At 38.2% G+C, this 25,971-nt stretch overlaps 1 long non-coding RNA gene across 1 annotated transcript in view; it reads right to left on the bottom strand.

The window, feature by feature from the left end:
• Window positions 1-25,971, bottom strand: part of LOC117203876 (uncharacterized) — a 113,893-nt gene that overhangs the window by 12,243 nt on the left and 75,679 nt on the right. The window contains exon 2 of the long non-coding RNA XR_004486817.2: window positions 23,389-24,208. This is a non-coding gene — a long non-coding RNA (uncharacterized LOC117203876). The remainder of the gene's footprint in view (window positions 1-23,388; window positions 24,209-25,971) is intronic.

The raw sequence follows: 25,971 nt of genomic DNA on the forward strand, positions 1-25,971 counted from the left end.
AATTGTAACATTCAAAATTTTTGTGCAGTGCATTTGCATTGCTAAATTTTATGGATCAAAATATTCCAGAAATCATACAAATTTAACTTTCTGTTTCCAGTTTTATAACAAAGAAAATGATAATTTATAATATTCATTGTTTGGGGCAGACAGATAATGATTTCAGTATATATTTTAGTTTTTAAGTGATTAAATAAATATATGGAAAAAGAATGAACATTCTGAAAACATAAAAGAGCTCTTGGAAATTAAAAGCATGATGGCAGAAATTAGGATCTAACTGAGAGAGTGGTTAGGAGATAAGATTCAAGATACATCCCAAAAAGATTAAAAATAGGTGAAACGAAATAAGAAAACTTGAAGACCATTCCACTAGAACCAATATCCAAATAATAGGACTTCCAGAAAGAGAAAATAGAGACAATGGATGTAAGAAAAGCCTCAAACAAATGTCAGGAAAATTTCCCAGAGCTAAAGGGTGTGAGTTTCCAGATTGAAAGAGACTCTGAGCACCCAGAACAATGGATGAAAATGAACCTTACCATGCAATTTCAGACCACCAAGGATGACGACAAAATTCTACAATCTTTCAGAGTAAAATTAATTTTATATAAAGGCTCAAGGCTCAAAATTGTATCAAATTTCTCAACAGCATACGGTAGCTAGAAACCAATGGAACTATGCCTTCAAAATTCTGAGAGAAAGGTATTGCTAACCTATAATTCTATACCCTGTGTATTAGTCAGTGTTCTCTAGAGAAACAGAATAGTAGAGACATAGACATGGATAACAGATTTATTTTAAGAAATTGGCTCAGACAACTGTGGGGAAAGACAATTCTGAATTTCACAGGGCGGGTTGTCAGGCTGGAAACTCAGGCATGGTTAATAGAGCAATCCTGAGGCAGAATTTCTTCTTTTCAAGGACACTTCAATTTTTGCTATAAGGCCTTCACTTGATTGGATCAGGCCCACACATGTTATTACGGGTAATCTCCTTTACTTAAAGTCAACTGATTAAAGATCTCAATTACATCTATAAAATATTTTCACAGCAATACCTATATTAATTTTTGATTAAATAACTGGGTGCTCTACCCTAGCCAAGTTAATACATAAAATTAATGATCACACCCTGGAAAACCAATTAAAAGTGAGGGTAGAATAAAATTACCTATGAAAAATTCATTTCCATCTTCCCTTTATCTAGAAACTCCCCAAAGATGCGTTTAACCAAAATGAGATAGTAAATCAAGAAAAAGAAAGCCATGAAATAGAAGGCCATTGGATCCAGAAATCAAGAGATCCAACCCAAGAGGAAGGAATCCCCAGGATGAACATAAAGGGAAATCTCAACATGGCAACAATGGAGGAGATCTATAAATAAATCACTCCAGATTGGAGTAGGTCAGATGGCTCTAGACACAACTTCTCCAAGAAGGTAAAAATACCCAAAAGACTTATAAAGTAAGGACAGAAAATTAACTCTAGGTATACTGTATCTGAGCCTGGAGCAGGGGGCAAAGGGGTAGGGGTGGGGAAGGTTATTAACAGAAAAAAAAAAAAAAAAACTGGTGAAATCTGAATAAAGTCTGAAATTTAGTTAATAGTATTGTACAAAAAACAACACTGAGTTTGGAAAAATAATATTAGCATCTTATGTAAGTATGACTCAATAGAAACTGGGTAAATGGTATATAGAAACTCTGTTCTAGGGAATGCCCTGGTAGTCCAGTGGTTAGGACTCGGTGTTTTCACTGCCATGGCCTGGGTTTGATCCCTGGTTGGAGAACTAAGATCCCACAAGCCATATGTGGTGCTGGGAAAACTGGACAGCCACATGTAAAAGAATGAAATTAGAACACTCCCTAACACTATACACAATAGTAAACTCAAAATGGATTGAAGACCTAAATGTAAGACCAGACACTATAAAACTCTTAGAGGAAAACATAGGAAGAACACTCTTTGACATAAACCACAGCAAGATCCTATTTGATCCACCTCCTAGAGAAATGGAAATAAAAGCACAAATAAACAAATGGGATCTAATGAAACTTAAAAGCTTTTGCACAGCAAAGGAAACCATAAACAAGACAAAAAGACAACCCTTAGCATGGGAGAAAATACTGGCAAACGAATCAACAGACAAAGGATTAATCTCCAAAATATACAAACAGCTCATGCAGCTCAATATCAAAAAATCAAACAACCCAATCCAAAAATGGGCAGAAGACCTAAATAGACCTTTCTCCAAAGAAGACATACAGATGGCCAAGAGGCACATGAAAAGATGCTCAACATCACTAACTGCTAGAGAAATGAAAATCAAAACTACAATGAAGTATCACCTCACACTGGTTAGACAGGGCATCATCAGAAAATATACAAACAAGGAGAAAAGGGAACCCTCTTGCACTGTTGGTGGGAATGCAGATTGATACAGCCACTATGGAGAACAGTATGGAAGTTCCTTAAAAAACTAAAAATAGAATTACCATACGACCCAGCAATCCCACTACTGGGCATATACCCAGAGAAAACCATAATTCAAAAAGACACATTCACCCCAATATTCATTGCAGCAGTATTTACAATAGCCAGGTCATGGAAGCAACCTAAATGTCCATTGACAGATGAATGGATAAAGATGTGGAATATATATACAATGGAATATTACTCGGCCATAAAAAGGAACAAAATTAGATCATTTGTAGAGACGTGGATGGACCTAGAGACTGGCATACAGAGTGAAGCAAGTCAGAAAGAGAAAAACAAATATCGTTTATTAACGCATATATGTGGAATCTAGAAAAGTGGTACAGATGAACCAGTTTGCAAGGAAGAAATAGACACACAGATGTAGAGAACAAATGTATGGACACCAAGGTAGGGGAAGGGGGAGTGGGATGAATTGGGAGATTGGGATTGACATATATACACTAATATGTATAAAATAGATAACTAATGAGAACCTGCTGTATAGCACAGGGAACTCTACTTCATTTTGCTGTACAGTAGAAACTAACACAACATTGTAAAACAACTATGCCCCAATTAAGAAAAAGAAGAAGAAGAAAAAGAAAGAAACTCTGTTCTGTCTTTGCAAATTTTCTGTAAATCTGATATTATTTTCCAAGAAGTTTATTAAAACTGAAAAAGAAATAAGCAAGAGATTTAAACAGACACTTCAAAGAAAATATATGATTGGCAAATAAGAACAAGAAAAGATGCTCAACATCATCAGTCATTAGGGAAATGCAAATTAAAACTATAATGACATGCTACTACACATATATTAAGATGGCTAAATTTTTGTAATTGACAATACCAAGTGCTGATGAGAATGCAAGGCAATTCTAACTGCCATACTTTGCTGTTGGGAATGCCAAATGGTACAGCCACTAGGGAAAAATGTGTCAGTTTCTAATAAAGTTAAACATACCCTTATCATATGACTCAGCAATTCAACTCCTGGTATTTACCTTAGAAAATTGAAAACTTACGTTTGCATAAACATTTGTACATGGATGCTCATAACAGCTTTATTAACAATCACCAAAAACTGAAAACAACCCAAATGTCCCACAATGGGTGAATGGATAAACAAACTGTGGCTCATTCACACAATGAAATGATACACAGCAATAAAAAAAGAAAAGAACTATTGACACACTCAAAAATATGGATGAACCTAAAAGGCATTATGCTGAGTGAAAGAAGCTAGACTCTACAGGTCACTTAGTGTATGAATTCATTTATATGACATTCTAGAAAAGGCAAAGTGATGGGGTTAGAGAACAGGTCAGTGATTGCCAACTAAAATAGGGGCAGCATGAGGCAATTTGGGGGGCAAAAGAACTGTCCTCTATCTTGATTATGGTTGTGGTTACACAAAATTACATATGTGTTAAATCTCATAGAATTGTTCACCAAAAGAAAAAATTAAATTTTACTGTATGTAATTTTTAACCAGTTAATTTTAAAACATACGTAAAATAGACTATTAAAACTCTTAGATGGCAGAAACTAACACACCATTGCAAAGCAATTATACCCCAATAAAGATGTTAAAAAGCAAAACAAAACAAAAAGAACTCTTAGATGTTTTATATAAGTCTCATGGTAACCACAAAGCAAAAACCTACAGTAGATACACAAATAATAAAGAGAAAGGAATCTAAATATACCACTTAGAAAATCATTAAATCACAAAAGAAGAGAGCAAAAGAAAGAAACAAAGGAAATACAAAACAGCCAGAAAACAATTTTTAAATGGCAATAAGTCTGTATCTGTCAACAGTTACTTTAAATGTAAATGACCTAATTTCTCCAGTCAAAAGAGGTAGTATGGTTGAATGGATTAAAAAATGATAATAAGGCCCAACTATATGCTGCCTTTAAGAGACTCACTTCAACTCTAAGGATACACAGACGGAAAGTGAAAGATGAAAAGAAAAATATTCCATGCAAATGGAAACTGAAAGAAAGCTGGGGTAGCTATACTTATATCAGAAAAAAACATAGACTTTAAGATAAAGATTGTAATAAGAGACAAAGAAGGTTATCATGTGATGATAAAGGGGTCAATCCAACAAGAGGATACATTTGTAACTATTTATGCACCCAACATAGGACTACCTAAATATATAAAGTAAATATTAACACATTATTGACTGGGGGATTTTTGCAGAAACAAACACCTGTGGCCGTAATACGTCTCCAGCAAAAATGTGTTAACAGACCTAAAGGGAGAAATAGACAGCAATACAATAATAGAAGAGCACTTCAATACCTCACTTTTATCGATGGGTAGATCATAAAGACAGAAAATCTATAAAGAAACACTGGACTTAAACTACATATAAGACCAGACAGACTTGACATTTTCAGATCATTCTATCCAAAAGCAGCAGAATACACATTTTTCTCAAGTGTACAGGGAACATTCTCCAAGATATGTCATATGTTAGGCCACAAAACAAGTCAATAATTTTAAGAAGATTGAAAAAAGTCATGCATCTTTCCTGACCACAATGGTATGAAAATAGAAATCAATGACAAGAAGAAAACTAGAAAATTCTCAAATACATGGAGATTAAACAACATGCTCCTGAACAACAAATGGGTCAAAGAAGAAATGAAAAGAAATCAAAAAAATATCTAGAGACAAATGAAAATGGAAATACAACATATCAAATCTTATGGCATGCAGCAAAAGCGGTTCTAAGAGAGAAATTCATAGTGATAAATGCCTACATTAAGAAACTAGAAAGGGCTTCCCTGGTGGCTCAGTGGTGGAGAATCTGCCTGCCAGTGCAGAGGACACGGGTTTGAGCCCTGGTCTGGGAAGATCCCACATGCCGCGGAGCAACTAGGCCTGTGAGCCACAACTACTGAGCCTGCGCGTCTGGAGCCTGTGCTCCGCAACAAGAGAGGCCACGATAGTGAGAGGTCCACGCACCGCGATGAAGAGTGCCCCCGCCTTGCCGCAACTAGAGAAAGCCCTCGCACAGAAACGAAGACCCAACACAGCCAAAAATAATTAATTAATTAATTTTAAAAAGAAACAAGAAAGAGGGACTTCCCTGGTTGCACAGTGGTTAAGAATCCGCCTGCCAATGCAGGGGACATGGGTTCAAGCCCTGGTCCAGGAAGATCCCACAGGCTGCAGAGCAACTAAGCCTGTGCACCACAACTACTGAGCCTGCACTCTAGAGCCCGTGAGCCACAACTACTGAGCCTATGTGCCACAACTACTGAAGCCTGTGAACCTACAGCCCACGCTCTGCAACAAGAGAAGCCACCGCAATGAGAAGCCTGCACACTGCAACGAAGAGTAGCCTCCACTTAGTGCAGCTACAAAAAGCCCGTGAGCAGCAATGAAGACCCAGCACAGCCAAAAATAAATAGAAAAATAAATAAATTTATTTTAAACAAAAGAAACAAGAAAGACCTTAAACAACCTAACTATACATCTTAAGGAACTAGAAAATTAAAAACTAAGCCCAAGTTAGTAGTAGGAAGGCAATAACAAAGATCAGGGGGAAAAAAATGAATGAAATAGAGACAAGGAAGACAATAGAAAAGAAAAGCTGGTTTTCTGAAACAATAAACAAAGTAGACAAACCTTTAGTTCAACTTTCCAAGAAAAAAGAGGAGTCAAAAAAATAGACAAAATAGGAAATGAAAGGTATTACAACTGATACCACAGAAACACAAAGGATCATAAGAGACTAGTATGAACAACTGTATGCCGACAAATTCGACAACCTAGAAGAAATGGATAAATTGCTAGAAACCTACAACCTACCAAGACTGAATCATTAAGAAATAGAAAATATGAACAGACCAATTACTAAGGAGATTCAATCAGTATCCAAAAACTGCCCAACAAAAGTCCAGGCTTTCATTCGCTGGCTTCACTGGTGAATTTGACCAAACACTTAAAGAATTGATACCAATCCTTCCCAAACTTCCCAAATGTTAGCAAGGATGTGAAGAAAAGGGAACCCTTGAACACTGTTGGTGGGAATGTAAATTGGTGCAGCCACTATGGAAAACAGTATGGAGGTTCCTCAGAAAATGAAAAATAGAATTACCATATGATCCAGCAATTCCAATCCCGGTTATATATTCAGAAAAATCAAAAGCACTAATTCAAAAATATACATACACCCCAATGTTCATAGAAGTATTATTTACAATAGCCAAGACATGGAAGCAACCCAAGTGCACATCAACATATGATTAGATTAAGAAGATGTGAGACATAAGATAGATAGACAGACATAGATATAGACATACAGATATAGATATATATCATGAAAAAGAATGAAATACTGCCATTTGTAGTAACATGGATGGACCCAAAGATTATGCTTAGTCAAATAAGTCATACAGAAAAAGACAAATACCATATGATATCATTTATATGTGGAATCTAAAAAATAATACAAATGAATGTATATACAAAACAGAAACAGAGTCACAGACATAGAAAACAAACTTGTGGTTACCAAAGGGGAGAAGGAAGTGGGGAGGGACAAATTACGCATACGGGATAAACAGATACAAACTACTATATATAAAATAGATAAGCAACAAGGATTTACTGTATAGCACAGGAAACTATACCCATTATCTGTAATTACCTATAATGAATATAATCTGATAAATATTGAATCACTATGCTGTACACCTGAAACACTGTATTTTAAAGTAACTATACTTCAATTTTAAAAAATCAAAAAAAGAAAAAAATCAAAGACAATGAAAGAATTCTGAAGAGAAGTTACATACAAGGGAAGTCCTGTAAGATTATTGGCAAATTTCTCCACAAAAGCTTTTTAGACCAGGAGATAATGGGATGATATATTCAAAATACTGAAGAAAAAAAACTGTGAACAAAAAAATCTATACCTAGTAAAACTGTCCTTCAGAAATAAAGGAGAGATAAAGACTTTCCCAAACAAACAAAAGCTGAGGGAGTTTATCCTCATTATACCTGTCTTATAAGAAATGCTAAAAGGGAGTCCTTTGAGTGGAAATAAAAGGACTTTAACATCATAAAAATTTAAGAAGGCAACCTAAAACTCACTGGTATGGTAAATATATAGTCAAAATTAGATTCTATAATATTGTATAGTGGTGTGTAATTCACTTACTACTCTAATTTAAAAGTTAAAAAAAATGTAAAAACCAACAAGGACCTACTGTATAGCACAGGGAACTCTGCTCAATATTATGGAGCAATCTAAATGGAAAAAGAATTTGAAAAAGAATAGATACATGGGGCTTCCCTAGTGGCACAGTGGTTGAGAGTCCTCCTGCCGATGCAGGGGACACGGGTTTGTGCCCCTGTCCAGGAAGATCCCACATGCCGTGGAGCCGCTGGGTCTGTGAGCCATGGCCGCTGAGCCTGTGGTCCGGAGCCTGTGCTCCGCAATGTGAGAGGCCACAACAGTGAGAGGCCTGTGTACCGCAAAAAAACAAACAAACAAACAAACAAAAAAAGGATACATGTATATGTATAACTGAATTACTTTGCTGTACACCTGAAACTCTCACAAGATTGTTAATCAACTATACTCCAATATAAAATAAAAAGTTTTAAAAAAATGTAAAAATAACCATAGCTACAACAGTCTGTAGTTAGTTATATAATAGAAAACAATATGATCATTAATGATCTAAAATGTGATGGGGAGGAGAAGTAAAATTGGAAAGTTAAGGAACTCTATTGAAGTTAAGTTTTTATCAGTTTAAAATAGGATGTTAGGGCTTCCCTGGTGGTGCAGTGGTTAAGAATCTGCCTGCCAATGCAGGGGACACAGGTCCGATCCCTGCTCTGGTGCGTGGGCTTCTCATTGCAGTGGCTTCTCTTGTTGCGGAGCACAGGTTCTAGGTACGTGGGCTTCAGTAGTTGTGGCATGCAAGCTCAGTAGTTGTGGCTCACTGGCTCTAGAGTGCAGGCTCAGTAGTTGTGGCACACGGGCTTAGATGCTCCGCAGCATGTGGGATCTTCCCAGACGAGGTCCAGATGGCTTCACTGGTGTATTTTACCAACATTTAAGGAACTGATGCCAATACTTTTCAAACTCTCCCCCCAAAATCAAAGAGGTGGAAATACTCCCAAACTCATTTTATGAGGTCAACATCACCCTGATACCAAAGCCAGGAAAGGACACTACCAGAAAAGAAAACTATAGGCCAATATCCCTGGTGAATATAGATGCAAATATTCTCAGCAAACTACTAGCAAACTGAATTCAGCAGCGTATTAAAAGGATAATACACAATGATCAAGAGGGATTTACCCCTGAGATTGAAGGATTGTTCAACATACACAAAATCAGTGAGATAAATCACCATAATAGAATGAAAGAAACAAATCATATGATCATCTGAATAGACAGAGAAAATGCATTTCGCAAAATTCTAAACCGTTTCATAAAAATTCTTGACAAATTAGGTATAGAAGAAATAGACCTCAACATAATAAAGACCATATATGACAAGGCCACAGCTAACATCATACTTGACAGGGAAAGGTTAAAAGCTTTTCCTCTACATCAGGAATAGGACAAGGGTGCCCACTCTCACCACTCCTATTCAACATGGTACTGAAAGTCCTGTCCAGAGCAATCAGGCAAGAAATAGAAATAAAAGGCATCAGAATTCGAAAGGAAGAAGTAAAACTGTCTCTGTTTGCAGATGACATGATTTTATATATAGAAAATCCTAATTATTACACCAAAAAAAAAAAAACAACTGTTAGATCTAACCTACAAATTCAGTGAAGTTACAGGATACAAAACTAACCTACAAAAATTAGTAGCATTTCTATGCACTAATCACAAATTATCTTAAAAGGAAATTTTTTAATGATCCCATTTACAATAGCATCAAAAAGAATAAAATAGAGACCCATCCAGCTTGTAACAGAATTCAGGTCACAGTGATTAGTTACCATAACAGGAGGAAAACCAAAGGTCAGGCAGTTCATTTCTGAAGAGACCAGAGCCCACAGCTAACCCCAGATGTTGAGCATGAGGTGGGGCAGAGACAGCCCTTCTGACCAGCTGCAAAATAATCTCTGAAAAAGCTGGGTTCAAGATGGCGGGGTAGAAGGACATGCTCTCACTCCCTCTTTTGAGAACACCGGAATCAAAACTAACTGCTGAACAATCATCGACAGGAAGATACTGGAACTCACCAAAAAAGATACCCCACATGCAAAGACAAAGGAGAAGCCACAATGAGATGGTAGGAGGGGGCGCTATCAAAATAAAATCAAATCCCATAGCTCCTGGGTGGGTGACTCACAAACTGGAGCACACTTACACCACAGAAGTCCACCCACTGGAGTGAAGGTTCTGAGCCACACGTCAGGCTTCCCAACCTGGGAGTCTGGCAACGAGAGGAGGAATTCCTAGAGAATCAGACTTTGAAGGCTAGTGGGATTTGATTGCTGGACTTCAGCAGGACTGGGGGAAACAGAGATTCCACTTTTGGAGGGCACACACAAAGTAGTGTGAGCATCAGGACCCAGGGGAAGGAGCAGTGACCCCATAGGAGACTGAACCAGGCCTACCTGCTAGTGTTGGAGGGTCTCCTGCAGAGTTGGGGGGCAGCTGTGGCTCACCATGGGGACAAGGACACTGGCAGCAGAAGTTCTGGGAAGTACTCCTTGGTGTGAGCCCTCCCAGAGTCCGCCATTAGCCCCACCAAAGAGCCCAGGTAGGCTCCAGTATTGGGTTGCCAAACAACCAACAGGGAGGGAACCCAGCCCCACCCATCAGCAGACAAGCGGATTAAAGTTTTACTGAGCTCTGCCCACCAGAGCAACAGCCAGTTCTACCCACCACCAGTCCCTCCCATCAGGAAACTTGCACAAGCCTCTTAGATAGCCTCATCCACCAGAGGGCAGACAGCAGAAGCATGAAGAACTACAATCCTGCAGCCTGTGGAACAAAAATCACATTCACAGAAAGATAGACAAGACGAAAAGGCAGAGGGCTATGTACCAGATGAAGGAACAAGATAAAACCCCAGAAAAACAACTAAATGAAATGGAGATAGGCAACCTTCCAGAAAAATAATTCAGAATAATGGTAGTGAAGATGATCAGGACCTCAGAAAAAGAATGGAGGCAAAGATTGAGAAGATGCAAGAAATGTTTAACAAAGATCTAGAAGAATTAAAGAACAAATAGAGAAGAACAATACAATAAATGAAATGAAAAATACACTAGGAGGAATCAATAGCAGAATAACTGAGGCAGAAGAATGGATAAGTGACCTGTAAGACAGAATGGTGGAATTCACTGCTGCAGAACAGAATAAAGAAAAAAGAATGAAAAGAAATGAAGACAGCATAAGAGACCTCTGGGACAACATTAAACGCAACAGTATTCGCATTATAGGGGTCCCAGAAGGAGAAGGGAGAGAGAAAGGACCCGAGAAAATATTTGAAGAGATTATAGTTGAAAACTTCCCAAACATGGGAAAAGAAATAGCCACCCAAGTCCAGAAAGCGCAGAGAGTCCCATACAGGATGAACCCAAAGGGAAACATGCCGAGACACATAGTAATCAAATTGGCAAAAATTAAAGATAAAGAAAAATTATTGAAAGCAGCAAGGGAAAAATAACATACAAGGGAACTCCCATAAAGTTAACAGCTGATTTCTCAGCAAAAACTCCACAAGCCAGAAGGGAGTGGCATGATATACTTAAAGTGATGAAAGGGAAGAACCTACAACCAAGATTAGTCTACCCAGTAAGGATCTCATTCAGATTTGATGGAGAAATCAAAAGCTTTACAGACAAGCAAAAGCTAAGAGAATTCAGCACCACTAAACTACCTCTACAACAAAGGCTAAAGAACTGTTTTAAGTGGGAAACACAAGAGAAGAAAAGGACCTACAAAAACAAACCCAAAACAATTAAGAAAATGGTAATAGGAATATACATAATGATAATTACCTTAAATGTAAATGGATTAAATGCTCCAACCAAAAGACACAGGCTTGCTGAATGGATACAAAAACAAGGCCCATATATATGCTGTCTACAAGAGACCCACCTCAGACCTAGGGACACATACAGACTGAAAGCAAGGGAATGGAAAAAGATAGTCCATGCAAATGGAAATCAAAAGAAAGCTGGAGTAGCAATACTCATATCAGATTAAATAGATTTTAAAATAAAGAATGAAAAAAATAAAAAATAAATTAATAAAGAATGTTACAAGAGACAAGGAAGGACACTACGTAATGATCAAGGGATCAATCCAAGAAGAAGATATAACAGTTATAAATATATATGCACCCAACATAGGAGCACCTAAATACATAAGGCAACTGCTAACAGCTATAAAACAAGAAATCAAGAGTAACATAATAATAGTGGGGGACTTTAACACCTCACTTACACCAATGGACAGATCATCCAAACAGAAAATTAATAAGGAAACACAGCTTTAAATGACATGGTAGGTCAGATAGATTTAATTGATATTTATAGGACATTCCATCCAAAAACAGCAGATTACACTTGTTTCTCAAGTGCACTCGGAACATTCTCCAGGATAAATTACATCTATTTGGGTCACAAATCAAGTCTCAGTAAATTTAAGAAAACTGAAATCATATCAAGCATCTTTTCTGACCACAACGCTATGAGATTAGAAATCAATTACAGGGAAAAAAACGTAAAAAACACAAACACATGGAGGCTAAACAATATGTTACTAAATAACCAAGAGATCACTGAGGAAATCAAAAAATACCCAGAAACAAATGACAATGAAAACACGATGACCCAAAACCTATGGGATGCAGCAAAAGCAGTTCTAACAGGGAAGTTTATAGCTATACAAGCCTACCTCAAGAAACAAGAAAAATCTCAAATAAACAATTTAATCTTACACCTAAAGGAACTAGAGAAAGAAGAACAAACAAAACCCAAAGTTAGCAGAAGGAAAGAAATCATAAAGATCAGAGCAGAAATAAATGAAATAGAAACAAAACAATAGCAAAGATCAATAAAACTAAAAGCTAGTTCTTTTTTTTTGTGGTACGTGGGCCTCTCACTGTTGTGGCCGCTCCCATGGTGGAGCACAGGCTCCAGACGCACAGGCTCAGTGGCCATGGCTCACGGGCCCAGCAGCTCTGCAGCATGTGGGATCTTCCCGGACCGGGGCACGAACCCGGTATCAGCAGGCGGACTCTCAACCACTGTGCCACCAGGGAAGCCGTAAAAGCTGGTTCTTTGAGAAGATAAACAAAATTGATAAGCCATTAGCCACACTCATCAAGAAAAAGAGGGAGAGGACTCAAATCAATAAAGTTCCAAATGAAAAAGGAGACGTTACAACAGACACCGCAAAAATACAAAGCATCCTAAGAGACTACTACAAGCAACTCTATGCCAACAAAATGGACAACCTGGAAGAAATGGACAAATTCTTAGAAAAGCACAACCTTCCAAGACTGAACCCAGAAGAAATAGAAAATATGAACAGACCAATCACAAGTAATGAAATTGAAACTGTGATTAAAAATCTTCAAACAAACAAAAGCCCAGGATCAGATGGCTTCACAGGCAAATTCTATCAAACATTTAGAGAAGAGCTAACACCCATCTTCTCAATCTCTTCCAAAAAACTGCAGAGGAAGGAAAACTCCCAAACTCATTCTATGAGGCCACCATCACCCTGATAGCAAAGATACTACAAAGATACTACAAAAAGAGAAAATTACATAAAAATATCACTGATGAATATACATGTAAAAATCCTCAACAAAATACTAGCAAACCGAATCCAACAACACATGAAAAGGATCATTCACCATGATCAAGTGGGATTTATCCCAGAGATGCAAGGATTCTTCAATATATGCAAATCAATCAATGTGATACACCATATTAACAAACTGAAGAATAAAAATATATGATCATCTCAATAGATGCAGAAAAAGCTTTTGACAAAATTCAACACCCATTTAGTGATAAAAACTTTCCAGAAAGTGGGCATAGAGGGAACCTACTTCAACATAATAAAGGCCCTATACGACAAACCCACAGCAAACATCATTCTCAATGGTGAAAAACTGAAAGCATTTCCTCTAAGATCAGGAACAAAACAAGGATGTCCACTCTCACCACTATTATTCAACATAATTTTGGAAGTCCTAGCCACGGCAATCAGAGAAGAAAAAGAAATAAAAGGAATACAAATTGGAAAAGAAGAAGTAAAATTGTCACTGTTTGCAGATGACATGATATTATATATAGAGAATCCTAAAGATGCCACCAGAAAACTACTAGAGCTAATCAATGAATTTGGCAAAGTTGCAGGATACAATAATTAAGGCACAGAAATCTCTTGCATTCCTATACACTAATGATGAAAAATTTGAAAGAGAAATTAAGGAAACACTCCCATTTACCACTGCAACAAAAATAATAAAATACATAGGAATAAACCTACCTAGGGAGACAAAAGACCTGTATGCAGAAAACTTTAAGACACTGATGAAAGAAATTAATGATACCAACAGATGGAGATATCTCCCATGTTCTAGGATTGGAAGAATCAATATTGTGAAAATGATTATACTACCCAAAGCAATCTACAGATTCAATGCAATCCCTATCAAATTACCAATGGCATTTTTTACAGAACTAGAACAAAAAATCCTAAAATTTGTATGGAGACACAAAAGACCCCGAATAGCCAAAGCAGTCTTGAGGGGAAAAAAAGGAGCTGGAGGAATCAGACTCCCTGACTTCAGACTATACTACAAAGCTACAGTAATCAAGACAATATGGTGCTGGCACAAACCCAGAAATATAGATCAATGGAACAGGATAGAAAGCCCAGAGATAAACCCACGCACCTATGGTCAACTAATCTACGACAATGGAGGCAAGGATATACAATGGAGAAAAGACAGTCTCTTCAATAAGTGGTGCTGGGAAAACCGGACAGCTACATGTAAAAGAATGAAATTAGAACACTTCCTAGGGCTTCCCTGGTGGCACAGTGGTTGAGAGTCCCCCTGCCAATGCAGGGGACATGGGTTCGTGCCCTGGTCTGGGAAGATCCCATATGCCGTGGAGTGGCTGGGCCCGTGAGCCATGGCCGCTGAGCCTGCACGTCCGGAGTCTGTGCTCCGCAACGGGAGAGGCCACAACAGTGAGAGGCCCGCGCACCACACACACACACAAAAAAAAAAAGAACTCTTCCTAACACCATACACAAAAATCAACTCAAAATGGATTAGAGACCTAAATGTAAGACTGGGCACTATATAAAACTCTTAGAGGAAAACACAGGAAGAACACTCTTTGACATAAATCACAGCAAGATATTTTTTGATCCACCTCCTAGAGTAATGGAAATAAAAATAAACAAATGGGACCTAATGAAACTGAAACGCTTTGGCACAGCAAAGGAAACCATAAACAAGACAAAAAGACAACCCTCAGAATGGGAAAAAATATTTGCAAATGAATCATCAGACAAAGGATTAATCTCCAAAATATATAAACAGCTCAGGCAGCTCAATATTAAAAACACAAACAACCCAATACAAAAATGGGCAGAAGACCTAAATAGACATTTCTCCAAAGGAGACATACAGATGGCCAAGAGGCACATGCAAAGCTGCTCAACGTCACTAATTATTAGAGACATGCAAATCAAAACTACAATGACGTATCACCTCACACCAGTTAGAATGGACATCATCAGAAAATCTACAAACAACAAATGCTGGAGAGGGTGTGGAGAAAAGGGAACCCTCTTGCACTGTTGGTGGGAGTGTAAATTGATACAGCCACTATGGAGAACAGTATGGAGGGTCCTTAAAGAACTAAAAATAGAATTACCATACAACCCAGCAATCCCACTACTGGGCATATACCCAGAGAAAACGATAATTCAAGAAGACACATGCACCCCAATGTTCACTGCAGCACTATTTACAATATCCAGGTCATGGAAACAACCTAAATGCCCATCAACAGACGAATGGATAAAGAAGAAGTGGTACATATATACAATGGAATATTACTCAGCTAAAAAGGAATGAACTTGGGTCATTGGTTGAGACGTGGATGCATCTAGAGACTGTCATACAGTGTGAAGTAAGTCAGAAAGAGAAAATCAAATATCGTATATTAACGCATATATGTGGAACCCAGAAAATGGTAGCGATGTACCAGTTTGCAGATCAGAAACTGAGACACAGTGGAGAAAAAATGTATGTACATCAAGGGGGGAAAGAGGCAGGGGTGAGGGGTGTGGTGTGATGAATTGGGAGATTGGGATTGACATGTGTATACTGATGTGTATAAAATGGATGACTAATAAGAAAATATAAATAAATAAACATTAAAAAAAAGAACCTAGGGGCAGGACAGGAATAAAGATGCAGACGTAGAGAATGGACTTGAGGACACAGAGGGGGGAAGGGTAAGCTGGGACGAAGTGAGGGAGTGGCATGGACTTATATATACTACCAAATGTAGAACAGATAGGTAGTGGGAAGAAGCCGCTTAGCACAGGGAGATCAGCTCAGTGCTTTGTGACCACCTAGAGGGGTGGGATGGCAGGGCGGGAGAGGGAGATGCAAGAGGGAGGAGATATGGTGATATATAAATAAATAAATAAAAATTTAAAAAGAATAAAATACCTAGGAATAAATTGAACCAAGGAGGTAAAAGATCTCTACTCTGAAAACTACAAGACATTGATGAAAGAAATGAAAGGTGACACAAATAAATGGAAAGGTATCCCATGTTCATGGATGGGAAGGATTAATATAGTTAAAGTGTCCATATTACCCAAATCCAAATGCAATCCCTATCAAAATTCCAATGGCATTTTTTAAAAGTGGAAAACACAATCCTAAAATTTATAAGGAACCACAAAACCCTGAATAGCCAAAGCAATCCTGAGAAAGAAGAATAAAGCTGGAGGCATCATGCTTCCTGATTTCAAGCTATAGTATAAAGCTGTAGTAATTAAAACAGTGTGGTACTGGCATAAAAACAGACACATAGACCAATGGAACAGAATCGAGAGCCCAGAAATAAACCCATGCATATATGTTCAACTTGGACAAAGGAGCCAAGAATACTCATTGGAGAAAGACAGTCTCTTCAATAATTGGTGCTGAGAAAACTGGATATTCATGTGTAAAAGAATGAAACTAGACCCCTGTCTTACACCACTCAAGAAAAGCTAACTCAGAATGGATCAAAGACTTAAGTATAATACCATAAAACTCCAAGAAAAAACAACAGGGAAGGGCTTCCCTGGTGGTGCAGTTGTTGAGAGTCTGCCTGCCGATGCAGGGGACACAGGTTCGTGCCCCGGTCCGGGAAGATCCCACATGCTGCGGAGTGGCTAGGCCCGTGAGCCATGGCCGCTGAGCCTGCGCGTCCAGGGCCTGTGCTCCGCAACAGGAGAGGCCACAACAGTGAGAGGCCCCCGTACCGAAAAAAAAAAAACAGGGAAGAGGCTCATCGACATTGGTCTTGGCAATCATTTTCTGGATATGACACGAAAAGGACAAATAATAAAAGCAAAAAATCAACAAATGGGACTATACCGAACTCAAAAGTTTCTGCACAGCAAAAGAGATACACAAAACGAAAAGATAACCTACAGAATGGGAAAAAATATTTGCTAATCATATATCAAATAAGGGGTTATTATCCGAAATCTATCAACAATTTGTAAAAATAACAAAAAACAATCTACTTTTAAAATGGGCAGAGGAACTAAATTTCCTCCAAAGAAGACATCCAAATGCCCAACAGGTACATGAAAAGATTCTCAACATAACTAATTTTCAGGGAAATACAAATCCAAACCACTATGAGATATCACCTCAACTGTTACAATGGCTATTATCAAGAAGACAAGAGATAAGGAGTGTTGGTAAGGAGGTAGAGAAAAGGGAACCCTTGTACACTGTTGTAGGAATGTAAATTGGTGCAGCCACTATGGGAAAACAGTATGGAGGTTCCTTTAAAAACTTCTTAAAAAATACCATATGATTCAACGATCCCACTTCTGGGCATATATCCAGCGGAAATGAATACAGGATATCAAGGAGATATATGAACTCCCATGTTTATTGCAGCATTATTCACAATAGCCAAGGTAAGGAAACAACCTAAGATCCATCGATAGATGAACGGATTAAGAAGATGTGGTACATATATACAACGGAATATTGTTCAGCCATGAGAAAGAAAGAAATCTTGCTATTAGTGACAATATTAATTTGCCTTGAGGACATTATGCTAACTGAAATAAGTCAGAGAAAGATAAACACTGTATGATATCACTAGCATGCGGAATCTAAAAAAGTCTAACTTGTAAAAACAGAGCATAGAATGACGGCTACCAGAGGCTGGGGGTGGGGGGGATTGGGAAACAGTAGAGATGTTGTTTAGATGTACAAACTTGCAACTAGTAGATAAATAAATCCTGGAGATCTAATGTGCAATATAGTGATTAAACATAAAGATATTGTATTGTACATAAACTTGATAAGAGACTAGATCTTAAGTATACCCACCACAAAAAAAAAAGATAATTATGTGACATGATAAAGGTGTTAGCTAATGTTACACTTATATATTGAGATACGATTACCATTGTATCAAGTCAACATGTTATATATCTGAAATTTACATAATCTCAATTATATCTCAATTAAAACAGCAAAAATTAAAAGCTTCTGTACAGCAAAGGAAACCATTAATAAAATGAAAAAGCAACCCACAGAATGAGAGAACATATTTGTAAATCATGTATCTGTTAAGAGATTAATATGCAAAATACATAAGGAACTCATACAACTGAATAACCAAAAAAATCTGATTTTAAAAATGGGCAGAGGAACTGAATAGTTATCTTCCAAAGATATACAAAAGGCCATCAGGTACATGAAAAGTTGCTCAACATCATTAATCATCAGGAAAATGAAAATCAAAACTACAATGAGATACCACCTCATACATGTTAGAATAGCTATTCTAAAAATACAAGTGATAACAAATGCTGGCAAGGATGTATGGAAAAGGGAACCCATGTTCACGGATCAGTGGAATTAATATTGTTTAAATAGCCATACTACCCAAAGCCATCTACAGATCCAATACAATCCCCATCAAAATAACAAAGGCATTCTTCACAGACATAGAAGAAACCATCCTAAATTTTGTGTGGAACAACAAAAGACCTTGAATAGCCAAAGCAATGCTGAGAAAAAAGAACAAAACCAGATGTATCACACTCTCTGATTTCAAACTACATTGCACAGCCATAGTAATAAAACAGTATAATATACACTGGCACAAAAATTGACATATGGACCCGTGGAAAAGAATAGAGAGCTCAGAATTCAATCCTGGCATATATGGTCAACTAATATTCAACAAGGGAGCCAAGAATACCCTATGGGGGAAAGGATAGTCTCTTCAACAAATGGTGCTAGAAAAACTGGAGAAATACATGCAGAACAATGAAATTGAACCGCTATCTCACCTCAGTCACAAAAATTAACTCAAAATGGATCAAAGATTTAAACATAAGACTAGATACCATAAAACTCCTGTAGAAAACATAGGGAAGAAGCTCATCGATGTCGGTCTTGACAAGGATTTTTTGAACATAACACCAAAAGCACAAACATCAAAAGCAAAAATTAACACATGGGACCACACCAAACACAAATCTTCTGCATAGCCAAGACACTACTAACAAAATGAAAAGGCAGCCTTCAGAATGGAAGAAAATTTTTGCAAGTCATATATTGGGTAAGGGTTAATATCCAAAATATATAAAGAACTAACATAATAACAACAACAAAAAAGCTTTTATTTTAAAATGGGCAGAAGAACGAAATAGTCATTTCTCCAAAGAGGATGTCAAAATGGCCAACAGGCATATGAGAAGGTGCTCAACATCACTAATCATCAAAAAATGCAACTCAAAACAACTATAAGAGGGACTTCCCTAGCAGTGCAGTGGTTAAGACTCTGCACGTCCAGCGCAGGAGGTGTGGGTTCGATCCCTGGTGGGGGAACTAAGATCCCACATGCTGCACGGTGTGGCCAAAAAAAAAAAAAAGGATCAGTTAACAAAACAACTCACCTCACACCTTTTAGAATGGCTATCATGAAGAAGACAAGTGACCACAGGTGCTGAAGAGGATGTGGTGAAAAGGAAACTCTTATACACTGTTGATGGGAATGTAAATTGGTCCAACCACTGTGGAAAACAATATGGAAGTTCCTCAAAAAATTAAAAATAGACCTACCACACAATCCAGCAATTCCAATACTCCTGGGAATATACCCAAACGAAATGAAAACCCAAAGATGTGATATATACACAATGTAGTATTATTTAGCCATGAGAAAGGAGGATATCTGGCTTTCTTGTGACAACATGGATGGACCTTAAGCACATTTTGCTAAGTGAGATAAGCCAGACAGAGAAAGACAAGTAGATGTTACATAATATCACTTATATGTGGAATGTTAAAAAAAAAAAAGTAAACCAGTGGTTAACAGGGGATGGGGGGATACAGGGATAAGATTTAGGATGTTTAAGAGCACAAACTTGTAACGAGTACTAACATAGCCATAGAGATTTAATGTAAAGTTTATTAAACACAGACAGTAATATTGTACTATAAGTATGTACTCTGAAATGGGTAGAAGGAACCAAAAGGTATAAACTTCCAGTTGTAAGATAAATACAATCTGGGGATGTAATGTACAGCATGGTGACAAATATACAATATACTACAGTCAAATCTACAATACTATATTGTATATTTGAAAGTTGCAAGGAGATAGGATTTAAAAGTTCTGTCAAAAGGGAAAAAATGGTAACTGTGAGGTGATAGATATTAACATATAGTGGTAATTATTTCAAAATATATATCAAACTATGTTGCATAGCTAAAACTAAAATGTTACATGTCAGTTACATCTCAATAAAAAATTAAAATTTTTAAATGTATATTATTTCCTTTCTTCTGCTTGCTTTGGGTTTAATGTGCTCTTCTTTTGGCTTCTTAAGATAGAAACTAAGGTCACTGATCCGAAATCTTTTCTAATACAGACTTTTAGTGCTGTAAATTTTTTTCTAGATATTGTTTTAGTAGCATCTCATAAATTTTGATATGGGGTGATTTCTTTTTAATTCAGTTTGAAATATTTCCTGTTCCCTTTTGATTTCTTCTCTGATCCATAGGCTACTTTTAAATGTATTATTTAGTTCGCAAATATTTGGGGACTTTAAGAATTTTCCTGTTGTTGAGTTCTAATTTAATTCCATTGTGATCAGAGAATATACTTTGTATGACATAATCCTTTCAAATTTATTGGGACTTATTTCATGGCCCAGAATATGGTCCATCTTGGTAGATGTTCCTTGAACACTTGAGAAGAATGTTTATTCTGCTGTTATTGGGTAGAATGTTCTATAAATGTCAATTAGGTCTGGTTGTTTGATAGTATTGTTCAGGTCTTCTATATTCTTATTGATTTCCTGTCTATTCTATGAATTATTAAAAACATACCATAGGAATTTATGAGAAGACAGAGTGTATAAGTGATGGGCCCTTCATCACTCCCTCAGGCCACCATGTCAGAACACCCACCAGAAGAGACCCTTGACTGCCCTCCCCTGTCGATTCTATACAATAGATTGTATCCCCCATTGCAAACACCTAGCTAACAGACATGACCATTTATCATCTCATTTTCTCTTCATCCTGCCCTTTAAGTTTGACAGTCAGTTCTGCATACCTGCAGTTCTGATTACACACCTGGGCTACATCACTTTTAGCTATGCTTTCACCTGGCCCTGCAGGCTGGAATGAAAATAAAGAGGAACTCCCAATTGCTTGACTCCAATTAGAAGGTTTCTACTGTAACTGTGAATTCTTTCCAGTTAACTCAGCAAGTGTTGGTTAAGCAAGTGTATATACTGCGTGCAATACCCGGTTCTGAGCTTAGGTTTTAATCTTGGACCAATAAACGGGGATTGACTACATATTCAGTGAGGGTCTGATTGCAGGGGAGGTGAAGGAGGAAAGAACTAGTGTTGATAGCAAGAGGAGCCCAACTTCCCCAAAAGGGAAACCCACATTCCCTCAAGAAGAACACAGCAGCCGGGGAACATTGCCCCTCCGCATTTTGGATCAAGGCAGTGCCTTGGCAGGTGGGACTTCTAAGTCTTCCCCACAGAATAATCTTAGAGACCCCCTCTTTGCTTTCAACACAGGCAACTGAATAAAATTCTGCCCATTTCTGATAATAATTACCTCCAGATTATTCAACAGAATTGATACGCAAAGAACAATTACTACTAAGTTGCCTTCTTAGCAGTAGTCCCATGCTTTGGAGGTGGGACAGTTGGTTGAGAAACAGCCATGTGCCATTCAATGACAAGTTTATATGGCATTAGTCTCTGAAGTTCAATTAGAAAAACTGAACAGAGTCTAGAATGAGCACAGGCTGCATACAAGAAACAGCTCAATACTTTGTTTACAGGTCAGAACATTAAGTATTTAGTTGTCCCAGAGCCAGCACAGAATAACTACACTCAACATCTTTCCACTTTCCCTTCTTCTTTTCCTCATGGTCTTGGGGAGCAGGGGAATGTGCATGTGCAGGGGAATGTGCATGTGCAGGGGAATGGGGATCCCTCTGCAGTCATATAAATTCTTTCATTTGATGGGAAAAAATCAGAGAAGCAGGCCACGGTGCGTCCAGAATGTCCTGCTTGGAGCGCAATGAAGAGGGGAGAGCCAGCCCTGCTTTGTGTGCTCATCTGAAGACAAGATAACCTTTCGCCCCCAAAATTGTTTAGTGGGAACACACCAGCTGACGCCCCTCTTCACTGCTTACGTAGCTGTTTCCAAATGGCCAGTAGTATAAGAAGGCTTTTTATGAGTCAATTCTAACTTCCTATCTGTAAAATATTTTATGAGAAGAAAAGTATTCCCCCAGACTTCAAACAAGAAAAAAAAACTGCAAATATCTATCTCCCCAAGAATTACTTATGTAATACTGCATTTTCTGGTCCAGAGAGAGATACTTAACTGGATTTTGACAAACCAGCTTCTAGTTTGTTTCCTTCCTATTAGCAGAATAATGTAGAAGACCTTTGAACACCAGTTTCTATATCAGATTTATAAGCAGCAAGGATATCTATAAAATGTTGATTTTAAAATTGGCATGCCCTCTGTTATACGAAAAAAATATATTTGGGGAGTCAGGAAGTTTAGAAGATGGAGAAAGTTTACTGACAGTAACTTAACAAGTACTACATTACTTAACAAAAATCTTGGCAATCATCCATCCATCCATTGATACTATTGATTTTTCTCTATTATGGAAATGGGCTGAAAAACATGATAATCAGCATTGTAATATTGTTGGGATAAAGAAAGGGAGTGGTCCTAGAAATAGGCCCTACTTGTTTACCTTAAAGTATTTCTTCTGATACAAAAGAAACTTAACAGTGGTTACCTCTGGGAAACAGCACTAGGAATTTAGGAAAATGTGGATTAGAAGGAGGGAAATTTTTACTTTTCATTTTATAAACTTCTGAACTGCTTAATGTTGCCCATGAATTACTTTACTTGTAAAAATACAAATGAGGTAGAGCTGTAAGTTTTGAAATGGTAAAGATCTGTAAATTAAGTGAAGTCAGTACATCATATTCATTTAAAAATAGTTATATTAATGTGTATATACATGTAAGTTTACATATATATTTACAGTATCTAAATGTACCAAAAATATCTATAAAAAACACCATAACTTGGTAGTACTTACCTCTGGGGATGAGAGTAAGATGAGGAGTAAGGTATTAGTCTACATTCCTCATTATTTGGCTTTTCACAAGTGCATTTCCTAATGTTTATCTTTTTATTTTTTTTTTATTATTTTTGGCTGCGTTGGGTCTTCGTTGCTGCACGCAGGCTTTCTCTATTTGCGGTGAGCAGGGGCTACTCTTTGTTGTGGTGCACGGGTTTCTCATTGCGGTGGCTTCTCTTGTTGCAGAGCACAGGTTTTAGGCACGTGGGCTTCAGTAGTTGTGGCTCGTGGGCTCTCAAATGCAGGCTCAGTAGTTGTGGCGCATGTGCTTAGTTGCTCTGCGGCATGCGGGATCTTCCCGGACCAGGGCTTGAACCCGTGTCCCCTGCATCAGCAGGTGGATTCTTAACCACTGCACCACCAGGGAAGTCCCCATAATGTTTAAATTAATAAGATGAGGACAGTTTTTATAAAATCTTTTTTCCCCTCCTTGGAAGTTCTTCTCCTTCTCCTAGTAACAGCACCCTGCTGGACCTGCACCTATCCCATTTCGTCTGTTTCTGGTGGGTTTCCAACCACAGGCTCCACCCACCTGAGTTAAAGTCAGGGGTGAGCACATGACCCAAGATAGGCCAACCAGCTCATCTCGCTCAGAAATTTGAATCTTGAGCAGAAACACATGGGGACTGGAGGTACCTGTAAATGAGTCATCCAAAGACAGCGTCTTCAAAGGCTACCCATGTGTATCTGAGGCTGTGAATCAACAAGTTTCCTGGGCTCCTATCCTCCTTACTTCTGGTTTATCAATTCTTCATTTCTGTGTCCTTTCAGTAAATTCCTTAAAAAAAAAAAAAAAAAAAACAAAGCAAATGGAGAGAGAGTAACAAATTTATTGAAAATAATAAATTCAGGATTTATTATTTAACCATTGAGTCCATGGTTCCTATAAGACATTCAGGTGGAAATGTCTAATAGACTGTTGGAAATGCGGGCTTGGAACTCAGCAGAGAATAAGAATTCTTGGCAGAGATTTAAGAGGTATGAGTGTGCAAGCCAAAGTAAGTGATTCAAGAGAGACAAGACAGCAGAGTCAAGGATGGGATTGTGGGAAATACCTCCACCTGAGGAGGGGGGAAGGAATATCAGAACTGCCATTTGCCCACCATGGTTAATACCACCATAATACCATGGTATCTGGGGAGGCCCGCCATACTCAGTCCTGAGACCTTGAAGATGATTTTTTGTGCATACCTACCCACTGGGCATTGTCACATGGTTGCAATGTGACTGCACGTGCATGACATATAGTCATTATCATATAACATATAGACAGTATACCCAGGTGACTGAATAAGAAATTGTACCCAGGACAAGATGTTAAATCAGATAGTGTGGACCATGAAAAGAGGCTTTGCACCCATTTAAGGTAAAACAACATATGAGTTTCTCAGGGACCTCTTCTGCCATCACCATAAAAACCCACATTTCATGACAAAGAGTTGGGGCCCTCAAGAGAAATAGAACAGGAGAGCATCTAATGTTTTCCTTTGGAGGTCCCATCCAGGGCACCTGACACCTGGTGATCTAGCACCCCTGCCAATGAACGCTAGAAAAGGCCCAGAACACAATATTCTACATCAACTATACTCCAATTAAAAAAAGGAAAAAAAGTTAGTCAATTTTATATACCCAAATCACCCAAGATGGTGGTCTTCTGTTGGAATATCTGTACACAGTAGGCCTGCATTCCCAACGGATGCTATTCAGCCGTCCTGAGTTGCAGCCACACCTTATATAAACATTTTCTCTGCGTTCCACAATCCCCCCCAGCCCACCCCACTATCACCACAGCACAGAGCCCATGACAGTTGCTGCTTATCATCCTGCTTGTGCTGTGGGTTTTTCACATCAGTGTTGAGAAAAGTGAAATCGTGCTTATGCCTGTGTCTCCAGCAGCACAGGAAATAGAAAGGCACTCCAAGATGGCCATGTGTTCCATAGGGCCTGCTGCTCATTTCCAGTAACTGCCTGGCCCCTACGGCATTTGGGTGTGTGCCCTCCATTGAAATCTCTGTTTTCCCAGCAGGAGAACCAACGTGCCTCATAGCCTATGGAGCAAAAACCTGAGAAGTGAGAGATCCCACCTCTCATTATCTTAATAATTAGATACCTCTCTAATACAAAAGGAAGTTACATAAAAACAGTAAGAAAGGAGGAGCACGCAATGGCACCAGAGAGCAAGTTCCAGAATTAAGGAAATGCATGAAGTTTATATCCTTTATAGGGGACACAGGGGGCTGGAGCCGAACCTGACCTGTGAGGGGAGAATGGGGAGCTGCTATTTAACAGGTATAAGTGTCCCCTACGCAAGATAAGTTGTAGAGACCTGCTGTGCCTATAGTTAACAATACTGTATCTTGAGACTTCCCTGGCGGTCCAGTGGTTAAGACTCTGCGCTCCCAATGCAGGGGGCGTGGGAGCGATCCCTGGTCGGGGAACTAAGATCCCGCATGCCACACAGCACGGCCAAAAATAAAAAATATATATATAAAAATATATATATACTGTATCGTGCACTTAAACTTTGTCAAGAGGGTGGAT

The sequence above is a fragment of the Orcinus orca genome, chromosome 6 (genome assembly GCF_937001465.1).
Source record: "Orcinus orca chromosome 6, mOrcOrc1.1, whole genome shotgun sequence".
NCBI classification, from domain to species: Eukaryota; Metazoa; Chordata; class Mammalia; order Artiodactyla; family Delphinidae; genus Orcinus; species Orcinus orca.